The 19,411-nt window shown below is 44.1% G+C and overlaps 1 gene segment (V, D, J or C); it reads right to left on the bottom strand.

The window, feature by feature from the left end:
* Positions 1–1,012: 1,012 nt before the first annotated feature.
* Positions 1,013–18,448, bottom strand: LOC309516116 (Ig gamma chain C region-like). The segment is given in 4 exons: positions 18,278–18,448; positions 13,591–13,806; positions 2,223–2,441; positions 1,013–1,687 (listed from the first exon to the last, which is right to left on the bottom strand).
* Positions 18,449–19,411: the final 963 nt, after the last annotated feature.

The raw sequence follows: 19,411 nt of genomic DNA on the forward strand, positions 1-19,411 counted from the left end.
AATGGCCTAAGCTTTCTATCATACTATATCAGATACTATTCCATTTGCTAATCTAAAATGTGACAGGTGGCCCATGCCCCATTCACCAGAAATTTGCCCCTAGATGGGATAGATACAGTAGGATATGCTTCATCTAGTGTTGATTTGTATCCCACTGTTTCTCCAAAGAGCTGAAGTTAGCATGTGGGGGGGGGGGAGATTGGCCAAACCTACACACACACATGGACGGAGACACACACACACACACACACACACACACACACACACACACACACTCTTAACATTCTATCATTTACAGAAAAAAAATATTTGTGATCTGAGCAGCTACAAAAGATGCAGAGCAAATGAACCAATTTCTTACTCTGGAACATCAAACTGGTTCTGAGAAGGATGCTCACTTTATATCAATTTTCAGGTTTACTGGTTGATCATTTTCTAGTAACCTCTGGCAAGTCTTTGGAGCTTTGGGCAGCTGGAACAAATTACAGTGGTGCCTCGCAAGACGAAATTAATTTGTTCCGCAAGTTTTGTCGTCTAGCAAATTTTTCGTCTTGCGATGCACGGTTTCCCATAGGAAACAAAGTCGCGAAAAGTTTTCGTCTTGCGAAGCAAGCCCATAGGGAAATTCGTCTTGCGAGGCAAATCGAAAACGGAAAAACCTTTCGTCTAGCGAGTTTTTTGTCTTGCGAGGCATTCGTCTTGCGAGGTACCACTGTATAGGGGCTTCCATGATCCTAGGAGGCCAGTGCTTAGTCCTTTACCATTTGAGTGCTGTTCCTCAACCCCACCCCAAAAGCAAATCTCTTAATTCCTTTTTCGAGATCTGATAATGACTCTCCACTGTTCCTTGCAGCATTATAATAATAAGTGGCAGGTGGCTAAGAGATCCCCATAGGAACTGCACTCCAGGAAGGAACAGAAATCAACATGTTCAGTGGGGGCATTTTGCAACTACCCTTTTAATATCATATATGAATGGCCTAAGCTTTCTATCATACTATGTCAGAATAAGAAGAATACAGGACATTCCATTTGCTAATCTAAAATGTGACAGGTGGCCCATGCCCCATTCACCAGAAATTTGCCCCCAGATGGGATAGATACAGCAGGATATGCTTCATCTAGTGTTGATTTGTATCCCACTGTTTCTCCAAAGAGCTGAAGTTAGCATACACACTACTACGCCTCTCTATATAATCATTACAGAACCCCTGTGATGTACATTAAGCTGAGAGATATTGAGATGTTATTTATGTATAGATGAAGCATAGAAATCATTGAATCCAGGATAGGCTGAAGAGAAAGATGTAGTATAGGGTGGAGAGCTTGCGATGCTGAGGAAGGGGTGTGCATCATTTTTCACTCTGGGATTTCTCCTCAGGCCTCTTGGTGGGCTCCTCGATGCCTGCTGTGTGGGTAAACGTACAGGAGTATGAAGTGCTGTTGTTCCAGTCAGAGTAGGGGACAACCACCTGGCTGAAGGCCAAGAGGGAATCCTTGATGCTGCCCTTCAAGACTCGGGGATTCACATGGTGACCTTCAAGGAGGGCATTCTTCACCCACTGGACAGAAACTTCACTTGCATTGAGCCCTATGACCATGCCGGTGAGGATTGTCTGTGCTCGCTGAAGGCTGCCTTCTTTATGGTTGGCGCAATAGAGGTTGTCATGGAATCCGTTCCCTTTGTCTTTTTAAGTTTTGGGGTGGGGAAAGTATGAGAGAAAGAGAGAGGCAACAGCTATTAATTTTAGACATACTTGATGGACAACATTTATGACACCATTTAGTGCTGATTATTTTCTGCTGGATTCTCTGACAAACATTTTTAATCTGTAGATAGAGGGTTTAAATCCTTAATGAAAGCTTTAAGGAGCAAATGGGATTTAACTGAAGTTCTTGTGTGTGTGGACCTGAGTAGGAACATCTGTGGCACATACATGGGGCTTCCTCGACCTGGATGAGGACACGGTGGGATAGTGGAGATTCCAAGAATATTTACACAGCTCCTTTCCCCAAAATATTTAAAGAAAGTGCCCAGCACAAAAAGCATCCCAGCCTTCCCAGAGAAGGTATTGTTGTATAGGCTGGGTTTGAAAAAGAAGGATAGATTCCCATATCCAATGATACCATCTCTGCACAGTTGCTCCTGGAAACAATTATCCCGCTCCCAAACCATGCTTTTCAAAGGAAAACTAAGTCCCAACTGTGTCGAGAATTTTTACCTTCAGGTTCATTGACTTTTGTTTCAGACTCAGGGAGGGATACTCGACAGATGAAGAGGTGTAACTGCGAATTGCCTAGTGGTTTAAGGCTGAAATGTGCTGTGTTACCAGTCCTTGCACTTATGATGCTGGAGGTGTTATCTGATTGGCCACCTTCCTCCCAGGTAATTATCATGTCTGCGGGGACAAAGCCAGAGATAGTGCACACCAATATTGGACCTAAGGGAACAAAATAGACAGACAGACAGACAGACAGATGAAATTCCTGGTTTTTTAATGACTTTATATTGCTGTTTTTATGGTTCTTCTGATATTGCTTTACAGTTTTTATGTTGTTTAGTGCACTATTTAAGATTTAAGCAGCATAGAAACCTCTACTTTTCATCTCACTCCTTCCAGTCTTGCTTTTGTCTGCCATCTGTTCTTCTCTACACCCCTGTGATTTTCCTTCTCTCCGACCCTCTTTCCCATGCATATTCTCTTTTCGTGGAATCATAGAATTCCAGAATTGGAAGGGACCCCAGTGCTCATCTAGTCCAACTCCCTGTAATGCTTACTTACTTACTTCATCAAAACTTTTCTAGGCATTACAAATATAGGGCATCCTAAAACATTTAAAATATATACAAATAAACGGCCATGTAAAATATATAATGATGAGGAATTTCATTGGGATTTCTTCCTGCTAAATAATGCCATTTAGCACTCCAAGAGATACTATTAACAAAACCTCAGCCCCCCTTGCAGTTAATTCCAGGTTAATCGGATATTTTCATTGTGCCCAAAAAGGGGGAGTAGCATGCGTTTGCATAGCAGGTTGTAAAATGCACAGCAGAAAAGGATATGTTCTGTAGTGTCTGGCACATTCAAAGAACATCCATGTCTTTCATTTCTGGGGATGTTTAAAAATCTGCCCTTGACAAAAGCTGAAGGAAAAACATTCAGTCGGGCTAAGATAAAGGTCCTGAGTTGGACAGAAATTATTAATTTTGAGATATGTGACCCTGTTATCTTGGGGGAGCAAATTATATTTACACCTGGCTTGATTTTTTTTAAAAAAGATATTTATTGGGATTTTCAAAATATTACAAAAAGGGGAAAAAAATAGAGGCAGAAGAGCATACAAAGGATAAAAATAGTTTTTTTAAAAAAAGAAAAATTCCAAATGAGAGAAAAAAAACAGAAAAAAGAAGAATGCAAAAATCACAAAATTTTAAAAACATTTAAGAACAAATTCATTATTTTCAAATCCTTAACTGTCATTGCCTTCTTTCTTAGACCTCCTCCCTTTCTTTGTATCCTAGTTATTAATTATCCCAGCAAATCCTTGACCTTATCTTTCTATAATAAAATAAACCTTAACACTTAAAACTTAAATCTTATCCTTACCAACTTCTCATAATCATAATATTGTTTCATAATTCTTTAAACATCTTTACTAAAGCCAAGTATTTTCATTCCAACATTTCCCTATCATTCATCCATTTTATAAAACAGTTCTAATAGTAAGAAAAAGAGGCATCTTCATCCAGCGTCCCTTCCTCCTGGTTCCGGGTTTTGTCAGTCCTTATTCCCATCAGTCTAGCCCATTAACCTGACAACCTTATGTCCGAGGCCCTCAAGTCTCTTCCATGACCCTTCCGCGGCTCTTCTTCATATTTGTAACTGTATTTTCCCTTGTCTCTTGCTCGTGATAACTCCAGCTTGACAGTGTTTTTAATCCTTCTCACCAGATCAGCCCCTTTTCCATGTTCAACAATGAATTCCATGTAGTATTTAAGAGCATGTTTCAAAGGCCCTCCAAAATTGAGAGCCCCCACAGTCCCAAACATCTCATGGCCCATTGCCATATTTGAAAAGTCCAAACATCCCAGCATAGGGGGGTCGATCCAGCCCCCCATTTCCAAACCGAACCAAACTTTTCCTTTCCAGATATGGTTTTTTCCACATTCCTTTGTCAAATCCAAAAAATCATATTCCTGTTGGGCCTGTTCTGTCAAAACACACTCCTGATTTAATGTCAAAAACTCCTGTTCTGTCAAGACGCACTCCTGATTTAAATCCTGAGTGGGCTCCACATATACTGGCTTGATGTTGTTATCCCCCCTCCCATGTACCTTAATCTGTTTTGACTATTGCAATAAATATATTGCTCACTCGAATTATACAAGGGTTTCAAGATCTGATTTGAATACCAATAGATCTGATTTTCCTATGTAAGAGTTGGAACTTCTGGATTTATCAGAGTCCGTAAGTAGGTCAGAGAGTAGACTCAAAGGTTGGCAACAAAATGGAAATGCAACCCGTATATTATAGTGCTAGCCCACACCCAATATTCCATCGTGTATATTCCTAGTTCTGCACACATTGTCTCATACATGATTGAACTTGGGAGCCCCAGGAGACGTCTCAAGACAGATGTGAGGGTGATCCGACTGAGACATCTGTCACCCCATTGATCGCCAGGGCTGATCTGGCTGACCTGGCTGGCTAGGCAGGTGTCCCCCTGTTTCATGTGCGTCCCTCCCTAAGCTGCACACTCAGTGGAAGAGGAAGACTATCCCAGGTAGAAGGAGTGTACCGTTCTTAGGTCAAGGTTTGATGATAGCTGCGCTCCCTGTCTAGATAGAACCTCCCTGATAGATTCTCCCTCTGTAATGCAGGAATCTCAGCTAAATAATTTCAGCTGCATAGTTTGTGAGAGCCCTGCCTTCTTTGCCCCTATCAGAAGAATGTCTCTTCTGTCCCCTAAACCTACAAAGGTCTCAGCACACAGAAACAGGCACTTACAAATGTTAATAAAAGGGTATTTGTTTTGGAACCATGGGATCTGTCCCTTTGGAATGACTATCCGGTTTACTGCTGGCAAATAAGCAGAAAAGTTGGAGGAAGAGAATCCAAGGGTTGTTATTGCTCTGTTTCTATGGGTGGTTCCAGATGCCCAGATTTCAGGTACATGCATGAGAAGGCTGCAAAGAGGAAGGAAAGAGAAGCAGACTCACGTGTATCAGCCTGGGAAGAAGTCAGTGGCAGGCTGGCCCCGCAAAGGAGTCCCACAAATGGTAAGAAGATCTTGGCCCACATTTTAGGATTCAGTGTGAATGGCATGTGGGCCACCAGGCCTGCTTATATAGCATCCTGGGAGACTTTGTTTCCCATCAGTAGCTCCACCCAGACAATCCAAGAAGAGGCTATTCTGTGAGGTTCTCAGAAAGTCCTTCCGGAAACTTGAGTGTAATTGGGATTATTTAATTGTTGTTATTTAATTTGTATACCACCCTTCATTAGCAGATCACAGGTGAGGATGTTTCACCCCTCCCATTTCAAGAATCTGCTGACAATGTTTCAGAAAGGAGGGGGTGGATTTTGCTCAACCCTTCTTCTGCTCCAGCCTGTGGGCGTCTGAGTGTTATCTGTATATAGATAAGGTGATTGCTGAAGCAGCTGTAACACTCATGCAGTCCAGCGTCTCCGATTAGTCTTTAATTAGTTTATGCGGTAGCTGTAGAGAATAAAAGAAGTTATACTTCAGAGCTGTCGTTCGTGTGGTTCATACTCTGCTGTGTTCCGCTGACTTTTGGAACTGAGTTTGGTGCTCACAGCTCTAAGTTGTCAGTACACAGCACTTAGATCTGCTCCCTGCAGTGGAAGGTCTCTGGAAGTGCTTTCCCAGCTCGCCTGGCCCAGTCGGGGCTGAAGAGGTTGGGCCCAGTCGTTGGCACTGGCTCAAAGGCGAAGCTGACATCAGTTATGGGCCCAGTGGCTTCTGACACTGATGCCAGATGGCAGAACAGAAGCTGCATGTTGGATTTATTTGCAGTGCCTAGAAGCAGAGTTTCTGGAGCTGTTTTCCACGCTGCTACTGCTGCTTGATTTATGGAGGTATGTTGCTGGCTGCCAAGGAAAGAAGATAGCATCCCTGTTTGCCTGTTAATTGCGCTCTGAGTGGGAGAGAGAGTGGCTGAAGGAGTCCAAGGCTTTATTTTATGTTGCACGTAGGGAAGTGTCTTGCTTTAATTAATAGCAGACATGGCCTGTGCATGAGCCAGATGGCTCTATCATTTCTTCTCCTCATGCCCGAGACCTATCCAACGTGGCAGGTCAAAATGAAAGCGCTTTTACAGAGGGAAAAGCTATTCCACACCATAGAAGATGACCCTCCCCAGGAGGATGCAGATGAATGGCCTGAGTGGCATGTTGCAGACATGAGAGCCCGGGGGACAATTGTTTTGAGTGTTTCAGACCACTTGTTGGTAAACTTAGAGGGTCAAGAGACTGCACGAGCTGTTTGGCATAAACTGAGAGATATGCATTTGAGACAAAATGCCGGTTCCAGTGTGATTTTCTTCCAGAAGCTGTGCAGGCTGCAATTAAAGAAAGATGGTGATTTGCCCAGCCATTTGTCCCAATTAAAACGCCTCAGACAGGTCCTTGTTCAGCGAGACCTGAATATTTTAGAGCTGTGTTTGCAATGTTAATGATAAATAGCCTAGATGATTCTTTCGACAGCTTAGCTGCTCAAATTTTTCCATGCCTTCTGACCGGCTAACAGAAGATTGTCTAGCTCTTGAATGAGTGGGATCGCAGACAGGCTGTTAGAGAAAGCCAGGACAATGCTGTTGAAAATGTGCCTAAGTCTCCAGCAGGGGAAAGTGAAAGTGCTGCTAATGCTCTAAAATTGCGGCGTTGCTTTTCATGTGGAGCTCAAGGCCATATGAGTTTCCAGTGTAAGAAAACTTCAAAGAAGGAGGGCAACTTCAAAGGCAGAGGGGGAGGAGGACGAAATCCCCAAGGACTGGCTACATCAAAGGCTTTGATCTCATGCTGCTCCAATCAACGTGGGCGGAGTTCTTTTGTCTTAGACTCTGGCTGTACCAACTACGTATCTAAAGATCAGAATCTCCTTGTTCATCTTGAGAAGCAAGAGAAAGCAATTCATCAAGCAGATGGAACTGTTCTCAGAAGTTTGGCTCAAGGAACTGTGTTTTTAAAGAGCCTTAATGCAACAATTAAGAATGTCCTGTATGCTCCTCATCTTCAGGACAATCTTTTGAGTGTTTCTCAGCTTGATTATCAAGGGTTCAAGGTGGTTTTTGCTGGATCTGTTGTGAAATTCGTCGAGATGGCAAGCTCATTCTGTATGCCAAATGTGTTAATGGTTTATATCAATTGCCTTTTGTTACAGGTACAGCTGATGAAGCAATTGAGAAAACATGTTGCAACATTTCTGTAGATAAGAATGAGAAGCTGCATGATCAATGTATTCATGAGTACCACTGTCTTTATGGTCATTTACATTTTCAGGCAGTGGCTAAAATGCCAAGCATGGTTGAGGGCATGAAACTGAAAAAATGTCCTTACCATATGAAACATGTTTCTTGCGCTGAAAATAAGGCTAAGCAAGCTCCCAAAGGTGTAAAATCTGGGAGAGAAGCCAAGAAACCTTATGAAATCATACATGCTGACTTGGTGGGACCTCTAGCACTCTCTAGAGGCAACTCACATTTTTTCATGATAGATTCCCATTCAAGATATGTTTGGGTCTATATGCTGCAGAAGAAATCTGAAGCTTTACCTAAGTTTCGACAATTTTGTGCATGGCTCAGGAATGTACACAAGGAGAACTTACATTGTTTGTTTACTGACAGGGGTTGGAGAATTTTGTTCAGAAGAATTTGAGAGTTTTCTTACCGAACAGGGCATAGAGCACATGACTGCCACGCTCAGATCTCCATGGCAAAATGGTTTGTGTGAACGAGTGACCCAAACTTTGCAACAAGGTATAAGAACTCTGTTGTACGATTCAGGCCTACCCAATCCCTTTTGGGCCGAGGCTCTTTCCTGTTTTTCCTTATGTGTACAGTCGTAGATATCAGTCCGCTATTGATTGCACCCCATATGAAATGCTTCACAAAAGGAAACCATACGTAAAACATTTCAAAATTTTTGGTTCAGAGGTATGGGTGCACACTTTGCAGGACAACAAATTGAGCAAACGTGGTGAACATGGTATTTTTCTGGGATATGAAAAGGGTTCCTATTGTGTGTTGATCACTGACACAAAAGCGATTAGGTTGACCAGAAGCATGGATTGTAATCCAAAATGGGACAGAGTTGGCATTTTTCAATGTCATCCCATTTCAGATGATGATGGTACAAAAGCAGTTAAGAAAGAGGCAGATTCTGTTGTTGCTGATGATAATGCTGATGGCAACATAGATTCTGATGATGACACAGATTATCAAAGTCCAAAAGCCTCAGATGAGTCTGACACTGATTCAGACACAGCACCTTCATTTACTTTAGGTCATCATTCTCCCAAGGAGGAGACACCAGACCCAGAGGACCAGAGAGTTTTGCGTAGATCTAAAAGAACTACAAAGGTCATAACACCTAAACGGTTCTCCAAAGAGTTTGCTAAAGCTGCTGTTACTAGCAACTCTGGTGTGGTTTTTGAACCAGCCAACTACAAAGAGGTTCAAAATCTGTCCGCAAAGGATGCTGAACCTTGGCTGAACACCATGAAAGCCGAGTTGAATTCCCTAAAGCAGAATGATACTTGGGAATTGGTTCCAGCAGAACCAGGCATGAAGTGTGTTCATAGTAGGTGGGTCTACAAGACAAAAACTGATCAGAATGGAAAAATAGTCAGGTACAAAGCCAGACTAGTGGCACGAGGTTTTTCTCAAATACCTGATCAGGACTATCCTGAGACGTATTCACCAACAGTAAAGTTTGAGAGTGTTAGGCTGTTGATGAAAATTGCTGCTGGGGAAGGTATGACCATTTCTCATTATGATGTCAATACTGCATTTTTGTATGGAGTTCTCCCTGAGAATATCTACATGTCACTGCCAGATGGTGTGCAGATAAGACGGAATGGTTTGTAAGCTGAAAAAATCCTTGTATGGTTTAAAACAGAGTGCACGATGCTGGCACACCAAACTGACTGAAGTGCTGTTCTCCCTAGGTTTTCAGCAAGGGACGGCTGATTCTTGTGTTTTTGTGAAAGAGTCCAATCAGCACAAGCTCTACTGCATTTGCTCTGTAGATAATATATTATTTTTGTGGAAGAATGAGAATATCTACAAAATATCTACAAAAAAGCACTCTAGCAAAGCTGCAGAAGCATTTTGATATGAAAGATCTTGGAGAAGTCAGCAATTATCTCTCACTAGAGGTAGAGAGAAATGCACAAGGTGATGTTTTGCTGCATCAGACATGTAAAATCAGTGATGGCATTGAAAAGTTGAACCTGAGCGATGCCAATGCTGTAGACACCCCCATGGTCTCAGGTTATCAACATGATGCTGATGCTGATGTTTTTCCTGATACAACACTTTTCAGGAGTGTATTAGGCAAACTCAGTTTTATAGCAGGGTGCACAAGACCAGATATTGCTGTGCGTGTAAGTCTGATCAGCAGACATGCAAACCAACCCACAGTTCAAGATTGGAAAGCGCTGAAACGAATAGCGTTGAGACTTACTAGTCAAAAATCTGGAGGTCTTGAGATCTATGCCAACGCCAGTTTTGGCAGTGACACAATTGATGGCAAAAGAACATCAGGTGTGTGTTCTCTGTACAATCCATGCCTTTTTGATTGGTCTTGTAGAAAGCAGGCAACAGTAAGCTTGAGTTCTTGCGAGGCAGAACTCAACGCTTTAACTCTTTCCCTCATGGACATAGAGCGGTTACAGCAACTGTTTGATGATATAAAAGTAAAGGTCACTTGTCCTGTTCAAGTTTATCAGGACAATAAAGAGTGTATAACGTTGCTCCACTAAGAAGGATGTAAGCAGAGGACGAAGTAGCTTTCTGGTAAGGAAATATTGCTCCTCTCAATGACATGTGTTCCCCAAGGAGTAGAGGAACCCCTGTCTTGTAACATTCACATTCATCAGGAGTGGTAGAAAAACTGCTTTAAAAATGAATCTGTAAGCCTCCTCAATAACTCTTAACTCCTCTCTCTTTTATATCTAGGTTCCAATCCCTACAAAGGTTTAAATGTCATGGTTGCTCCCGAGAATCATGGAGGCTTGCAGTTTGGTAGGAGTGTTGATTATTATCTCTTAGATTCTCTGACATTTCAAATCTCTACAGAAGACCGGGGGCGGGGCGGTAAAAACTCACTAAGTTTAAGGAGTTAAAGTACATTCAGCTGAAGTCATTGTGCATGTGGCCCTGAGTAGGAAAATCTGATTAGAGGTATCAGAGCCAAGTCCGCCAATGATAGCCATGAGCTTTTTGTGTGTGTCACACTGGAGATTGGGAACAAATTTATCTGTTCTGAAGAGCACATCCAAAGTGGCACGATAAGTCATCCTTGCATCGTAGTAGCTGTTATAGATATGGAATCCAAGTGTGACATTGGGTAGGAACTTCGGATTCTCATTGATTTCGTTCACAGCAAATGCCAAAGCAAGGATGTGCTGGTAGAATTTTGTCACCATTCTGCATATAGAGGTAGAATTTGTTCATCCCTTTGTATGATGAGTATGTTTACTGCTATCATATCACAATATTGGTAATTTCTAATAGAATCTATTGTGGGGGGGGGGGGAAGATTGGCCAAACCTACACACACACATGGACGGAGACACACACACACACACACACACACACACACACACACTTAACATTCTATCATTTACAGAAAAAAAATATTTGTGATCTGAGCAGCTACAAAAGATGCAGAGCAAATGAACCAATTTCTTACTCTGGAACATCAAACTGGTTCTGAGAAGGGTGCTCACTGAATGAAACTTCATGAGAATGGTAAACTAACTGAGAAGCAATTTCACCAATGAAGAGAGCTTCTTGCTGGGACCACTCATGTGGAACAGGGTGGGGATCATTTCTGGGACACTCCAGAGTATCTACTTTGTACCCCATAGGAAGCAACAAAGGTGGAGCTATCAGAGGCCACAACATCTAATCAGCAAAGCATCCCTCTAGATTGAGAATCTCCTCTGTACAGAAACAGAAACTACCAGACTTAACAGTCTACATAGGTTGGTGGCTAAGTCTGCTAACCCATCTCAAGAGAAATACATCAGCTATGTCTTTGACTGACACACGAATGCATGCCTTAAGTGCTAGCAAGGTTAGCTAATGTAAGGTGGAATAAAAGGGGAAACGTATGAAAGGAAAGTGACAGAGCCCTGCCCGCCTTTTCACCTACTCTCAGGTGTACATTGCTGGGGGGGGGTATTTATATCAATTTTCAGGTTTACTGGTTGATCATTTTCTAGTATCCTCTGGCAAGTCTTTGGAGCTTTGGGCAGCTGGAACAAATTACAGTGGTGCCTCGCAAGACGAAATTAATTTGTTCCGCAAGTTTTGTCGTCTAGCGAATTTTTCGTCTTGCGATGCACGGTTTCCCATAGGAAACAAAGTCGCGAAAAGTTTTTGTCTTGCGAAGCAAGCCCATAGGGAAATTCGTCTTGCGAGGCAAATCGAAAACGGAAAAACCTTTCGTCTAGCGAGTTTTTTGTCTTGCGAGGCATTCGTCTTGCGAGGTACCACTGTATAGGGGCTTCCATGATCCTAGGAGGCCAGTGCTTAGTCCTTTACCATTTGAGTGCTGTTCCTCAACCCCACCCCAAAAGCAAATCTCTTAATTCCTTTTTCGAGATCTGATAATGACTCTCCACTGTTCCTTGCAGCATTATAATAATAAGTGGCAGGTGGCTAAGAGATCCCCATAGGAACTGCACTCCAGGAAGGAACAGAAATCAACATGTTCAATGGGGGCATTTTGCAACTACCCTTTTAATATCATATATGAATGGCCTAAGCTTTCTATCATACTATGTCAGAATAAGAAGAATACAGGACATTCCATTTGCTAATCTAAAATGTGACATGTGGCCCATGCCCCATTCACCAGAAATTTGCCCCCAGATGGGATAGATACAGCAGGATATGCTTCATCTAGTGTTGATTTGTATCCCACTGTTTCTCCAAAGAGCTGAAGTTAGCATACACACTACTACGCCTCTCTCTATAATCATTACAGAACCCCTGTGATGTACATTAAGCTGAGAGATATTGAGATGTTATTTATGTATAGATGAAGCATAGAAATCATTGAATCCAGGATAGGCTGAAGAGAAAGATGTAGTATAGGGTGGAGAGCTTGCGATGCTGAGGAAGGGGTGTGCATCATTTTTCACTCTGGGATTTCTCCTCAGGCCTCTGGGCGGGCTCCTCGATGCCTGCTGTGCGGGTAAACGTACAGGAGTATGAAGTGCTGTTGTTCCAGTCAGAGTAGGGGACAACCACCTGGCTGAAGGCCAAGAGGGAATCCTTGATGCTGCCCTTCAAGACTCGGGGATTCACATGGCGACCTTCAAGGAGGGCATTCTTCACCCACTGGACAGAAACTTCACTTGCATTGAGCCCTATGACCATGCCGGTGAGGATTGTCTGTGCTCGCTGAAGGCTGCTTTCTTTATGGTTGGCGCGATAGAGGTTCTCATGGAGACCGTTCCCTTTGTCTTTTTAAGTTTTGGGGTGGGGAAAGTATGAGAGAAAGGGAGAGGCAACAGCTATTAATTTTAGACATACTTGATGGACAACATTTATGACACCATTTAGTGCTGATTATTTTCTGCTGGATTCTCTGACAAACATTTTTAATCTGTAGATAGAGGGTTTAAATCCTTAATGAAAGCTTTAAGGAGCAAAGGGGCTTTAACTGAAGTTCTTGTGTGTGTGGACCTGAGTAGGAAGATCTGTGGCACATACATGGGGCTTCCTCGACCTGGATGAGGACACGGTGGGATAGTGGAGATTCCAAGAATATTTACACACCTCCTTTCCCCAACATATTTAAAGAAAGTGCCCAGCACAAAAAGCATCCCAGCCTTCCCAGAGAAGGTACTGGTGTATAGACTGGGTTTGAAAACCAAGGATAGATAAAAACGTCCCATATCAAATGATACCATCTCTGCACAGTTGCTCCTGGAAACAATCATCCCGCTCCCAAACCACGCTTTTCAAAGGAAAACTAAGTCCCAACTGTGTCGAGAGTTTTTACCTTCAGGTTCATTGACTTTTGTTTGGGATTCAGGGACTGATAAGAGATAAGAGGAGAATTACTGTTCAGACCTCCACCAGACTGATTGCAGTTTCAAGTTGTGTCTTTCGTCAATACTAGCACCGATATCATGGCAACTGGTGGGGAAAGTCTTATCTCAACAGGCCATAATGGGAAGCAGAAATAAATTTCTGAATTAAGGAGGAAGCAGTCTTAAAATGGTCAGTCCCTGAGAGGATCTTAAGCAATCAGGAAACAATTATCCCGCTCCCAAACCGTGCTTTTCAAAGGAAAACTAAGTCCCAACTGTGTCGAGAATTTTTACCTTCAGGTTCATTGACTTTTGTTTCAGACTCAGGGAGGGATACTCGACAGACGGTGTCCACCTCCAAATTGTCTAGTGGTTTAAGGCTGAAGTGTGCTGTGTTACCAGTGCTTGCACTTATGATGCCGGAGGTGTTATCTGATTGGCCACCTGCCTCCCACGTAATTAGCATGTCTTCGGGGATAAAGCCAGAGATAGTGCACACTATTATTGTACCTAAGGGAACAAAATAGATAGACAGACAGATGAAATTCCTGGTTTTTTAATGACTTTATATTACTGTTTTTATGGTTCTTCTGATATTGCTTTACAGTTTTTATGTTGTTTAGTGCACTGTTTAAGATTTAAGCAGCTTAGAAACCTCTACTTTTCATCTCAGTCCTTCCAGTCGTGCTTTTGTCTGCCATCTGTTCTTCTCTACACCCCTGTGATTTTCCTTCTCTCTGACCCTCTTTCCCATGCATATTCTCTTTTCGTGGAATCATAGAATTCCAGAATTGGAAGGGACCCCAGTGCTCATCTAGTCCAACTCCCTGTAATGCTTACTTACTTACTTCATCAAAACTTTTCTAGGCATTACAAATATAGGGCATCCTAAAACATTTAAAATATAGGAAGTCATTAGGAAGTCATTAGTTTGCATCAGGCGTCCTACTGGGAAGACCCAGTTTTCTGAGTGCGTGTTCTGGAAGTTGGGCAATAGGGGCAGTACAGGATTCCTTTTGGTGTACCGACCTCCCCGCTGCACCAAGGATTCCCTGTCCGAGCTGCTTCAGGTCGTGGCGGATGTTCTCCTGGAGACACCTAGTTTGGTTGTCCTAGGGGATTTTAACATCCACGCCGACACGACCTTACAAGGGGCTGCTCAGGACTTCGTGGAAAGCATGGCCTCCATGGGGCTGTCCCTGAATAAGTTGGGCCCAACTCATAGTCATGGACATGCCTTAGACCTGGTATTCACCTCTAGTGACGTGGGTGATCTGACACTAAGTAAAAGTGAAACCAAAGAAGTGCCATGGTCAGATCACTTCCTGGTGCAACTGGACTTCTCCGCGACCCTTCCCCTCTGCAGGGAGGTGGGACCAATTCGGATGGTCCGCCCCCGCCACTTAATGGATCCAAATGGTTTCCAGAGAGTGGTAGGGGATGCTTTATCCCATGTTGATGGCCTTTCAGCTGATTCCCTGGTGGCCCGCTGGAATGCGGAGTTAACCAGGGCTATCGACTCTCTGGCTCCGAAGCGCCCTCTCCGATTGCATGGAGCCCGGACAGCCCCGTGGTTTTCTTCGGAGCTGAGGGCGATGAAACAATCGCTGAGACGGCTAGAGCGTCGGTGGCAGAAAACTCACTCCGAATCTGACCGGACACAGGTTAGAGCTGAACGTCGAGCCTACCAAGTGGCGATAGCGACGGCGAAGAAGACTTTCTTCACCGCCTCTATTGCATCTGCAGAAAATAGTAGCAGGAGACTCTTTCAGGTGGTCCGCAATTTAACGGAACCACCTTTACCACCGGGGCCTTGTAAAGACCCCAAGATCTCCTGCAACGATTTTGCAAAGTTTTTTGCAGATAAAATCACTCATATTCGGAAGGAGCTAGACACCACCGTGGGAGCAGGGCTGGGGCGGGAGAGTGCTAGAGCCCTGTCTGGTCAAGTTGCATGGAATCAATTTCAATCCGTTACCCCCGAGGATGTGGACAGGCTGCTTGGATGCGTGAAACCAACCACCTGTCTCCTTGATCCTTGCCCATCCTGGCTAATAAAAGCAAGCCGGGAAGGGCTGGGCGATGGGCTCTGCGGGGTGGTGAATGCTTCCCTCTGTGAGGGAACATTCCCAGATCCGCTGAAAGAGGCGGTCATTAAACCGCTTCTTAAAAAACCATCTTTAGACCCGGCCAGTATGGCCAACTATCGCCCAGTCTCAAATCTTCCATTCTTGGGCAAGGTGATTGAGCGTGTGGTTGCTGAACAACTCCAGGCACGCCTGGAGGATGCGGGCCATTTGGATCCCTTCCAATCAGGGTTCAGGCCTCATCATGGGACTGAAACTGCCTTGGTCGCACTGGTTGATGATCTCCGGCGAGCTAGGGACAAAGGTGAGAGTTGTTTCCTAGTTCTGCTGGATCTCTCAGCAGCCTTTGATACAATCGACCATAACATCCTTCTGGACCGTCTAGAGGGGTTGGGAGCTGGGGGCACTGTCATACAGTGGTTTTGCTCCTTCCTCCTGGGCCGTGTTCAGAAAGTGGTGGTGGGGGATGAGTGTTCAGACCCTTGGGCCCTCACTTGTGGGGTGCCTCAGGGTTCCGTCCTCTCCCCCATGCTTTTTAACATCTATATGAAGCCGCTGGGAGAGATCATCAGGGGGTTTGGACTGGGTGTCCATCAATATGCAGATGATACCCAGCTCTACCTTTCTTTCAAATCAGAACCAGTGAAGGCGGTGAAGGTCCTGTGTGAGTGCCTGGAGGTGGTTGGAGGATGGATGGCGGCTAATGGATTGAAGTTGAATCCTGACAAGACAGAAGTACTGTTTTTGGGGGACAGGGGGCGGGCTGGTGTGGAGGACTCCCTGGTCCTGAATAGGGTAACTGTGCCCCTGAAGGACCAGGTGTGTAGCCTGGGAGTCATTTTGGACTCACAGCTGTCCATGGAGGCGCAGGTCAATTCTGTATCCAGGGCAGCTGTCTACCAACTCCACCTGGTACGCAGGCTGAGACCCTACCTGCCCGCGGAATGTCTGGCCAGAGTGGTGCATGCTCTAGTTATCTCCCGCTTGGACTACTGGAATGCGCTCTACGTGGGGCTACCTTTGAAGGTGACTCGGAAACTACAGCTAATCCAGAATGTGGCAGCTAGATTGGTGACTGGGGGCGGCCGCCGAGACCACATAACACCGGTCTTGAAAGACCTACATTGGCTCCCAGTACGTTTCCGAGCACAATTCAAGGTGCTGGTGTTGACCTTTAAAGCTCTAAATGGCTTCGGCCCAGTATACCTGAAGGAGCGTCTCCACCCCCATTGTTCTGCCCGGACACTGAGGTCCAGTGCCGAGGGCCTTCTGGCGGTTCCCTCATTGCGAGAAGCGAAGCTACAGGGAACCAGACAGAGGGCCTTTTCTGTGGTGGTGCCCGCCCTGTGGAATGCCCTCCCATTGGATGTCAAGGTGATGGACAACTACCTGACATTCAGAAGACATCTTAAGGGAAACTTTTAATGTATGATATTTTAGTGTTTTTTGGTGTCTGTGGAAGCCGCCCAGAGTGGCTGGGGAAACCCAGCCAGATGGGCGGGGTACAAATAATAAATTATTATTATTATTATTATTATTATTATTATTATTATTATTATATATACAAATAAACAGCCATGTAAAATATATAATGATGACGAATTTCATTGGGATTTCTTCCTGCTAAATAGTGCCATTTAGCACTCCAAGAGATACTATTAACAAAACCTCAGCCCCCCCCTTGCAGTTAATTCCAGGTTAATCAAATATTTTCATTGTGCCCAAAAAGGGGGAGTAGCATGCGTTTGCATAGCAGGTTGTAAAATGGACTGTAGAAAAGGATATGTTCTACAGTGTCTGGCACATTCAAAGAACATCCATGTCTTTCATTTCTGGGGATGTTTAAAAATCTGCCCTTGACAAAAGTTGAAGGAAAAACATTCAGTCGGGCTAAGATAAAGGTCGTGAGTTGGACAGAAATTATTATTTTTGAGAAATGTGACCCTGTTATCTCGGGAGAGCAAATTATATTTACACCTGGCTTGATGTTGTTTTTCCCCAATGTACCTTAATCTGTTTTGACTATTGCAATAAATATAATGCTCACTCAAATTATACAAGGGTTTCAAAATCTGATTTGAATACCAATAGATCTGATTTTCCTATGTAAGAGTTGGAACCATGTAGATTTATGAGAGTCCGTAAGTAGGTCAGAGAGTAGACTCAAAGGTTGGCAACAAAATGGAAATGCAACCCGTATTTTATAGTGCTAGCCCACACCCAATATTCCATCGTGTGTATACCTAGTCCTGTACACATTGTCTCATACATGATTGAACTTGGGAGCCCCAGGAGACGTCTCAAGACAGATGTGAGGGTGATCCGACTGATACATCTGTCACCCCATTGATCGCCAGGGCTGATCTGGCTGACCTGGCTGGCTAGGCAGGTGTCCCCCTGTTTCATGTGCGTCCCTCCCTAAGCTGCACGCTCGGTGGAAGAAGAAGACCATACCAGGTAGAAGGAGTGTACCGTTCATCGGTCAAGGCTTGATGATAGCTGCGCTCCCTGTCTAGACAGAACCTCCCTGATAGAACCTTCCCCTGTAATGCAGGAATCTCAGCTAAATAATTTCAGCTACATAGTTTGTGAGAGCCCTGCCTTCTTTGCCCCTATCAGAAGAATGTCTCTTCTGTCCCCTAAACCTACAAAGACCTCAGCACACAGAAACAGGCACTTACAAATGTTAATAAAAGGGTATTTGTTTTGGAACCAATGGGATCTGTCTCTTTGGAATGACTATCCCGTTTACTGCTGGCAAATAAGCAGAAAAGTTGTAGGGCGAGAATCCAAGGGTTGTTATTGCTCTGTTTCTAAGGGTGGTTCCAGATGCCCAGATTTCAGGTACATGCATGAGAAGGCTGCAAAGAGGAAGGAAAGAGAAGCAGACTCACGTGTATCAGCCTGGGAAGAAGTCAGTGGCAGGCTGGCCCCGCAAAGGAGTCCCACAAATGGTAAGAAGATCTTGGCCCACATTTTAGGATTCAGTGTGAATGGCATGTGGGCCACCAGGCCTGCTTATATAGCATCCTGGGAGACTTTGTTTCTCATCAGTAGCTCCACCCAGACAATCCAAGAAGAGGCTTTCTGTGAGGTTCTCAGAAAGTCCTTCCAGACTTTGAGTGTAATTGGGATTTGTGGGACATCCTAATAGCTATGGGGAAGTTCTCCTTTCGTTATTATTTGTTAATTGTTATTGTTATTATTATTTGTATACCACCCTTCATTAGTAGATCACAGGCAGTTCAGAACATAAAAGTACAACATGAGAACACAATATATATAATCATCTTCTTTAGAGGACAAGATGCAGAATTAGCAAAATGGTGAAGGAACACTGTGACCTTAATTCTCTGCTGCCTTGTGACTATTCTCTTTAGTGAGAGGGGTTTTCACGGTAAACCTCAAGGAGTAACATACACCTCAACTGCCTTTAATTTTCTGGGACTGCCAGGGAAGCCATTAACCCACCACAGATTCTTCATATGTCTGGAAATTTCCAGATTTAAGCTGATGTTAAAGGGTCAATTGGCTTGCAGCTACCTTTCACTTTTAGCATAGCAGCAATATTGCCCATGTCCCTTGTAAAAGTCCCTTGGCTCCCCATCTTCCATATGCACCAACCAGTCATTGAGATGGGGGGGGGAGGGGGTCTGGCTTGCATCACGAGTCAATTGTGGTCACCCCTTGCCACCCTCAAGGGGAGCGAGGAGGTTCGGGCAGGGGAAAACCAGGATTTATGAGGCAAAGATTCTGGCAATGTTCCCCATTAGGGTCTGTGGAGTTCACTGCATCCCGCTGTGCCACTCAAGTCTATGTCTGCTAACTTGAAGGGCAGAATGTGTGTGTCCTGGGAGTGTGTCCCTGGCATGGACGTGTCTCAGTCTCTGGCATGATTTGTGCTGGGTTCCTCAATCTGTGTCAGGTTTCCGTGAATTCTGACCCTCCCTCCTCTGATAGGAGACAGCCAAGGTTGAATGGACTTTATTTCAAATTATTTTTGGACCAGACGAGGAGTGTGATGGAGC

Source organism: Podarcis vaucheri (genome assembly GCF_965113315.1).
Source record: "Podarcis vaucheri genome assembly, chromosome: 13".
In the NCBI taxonomy this organism is placed as follows: Eukaryota; Metazoa; Chordata; class Lepidosauria; order Squamata; family Lacertidae; genus Podarcis; species Podarcis vaucheri.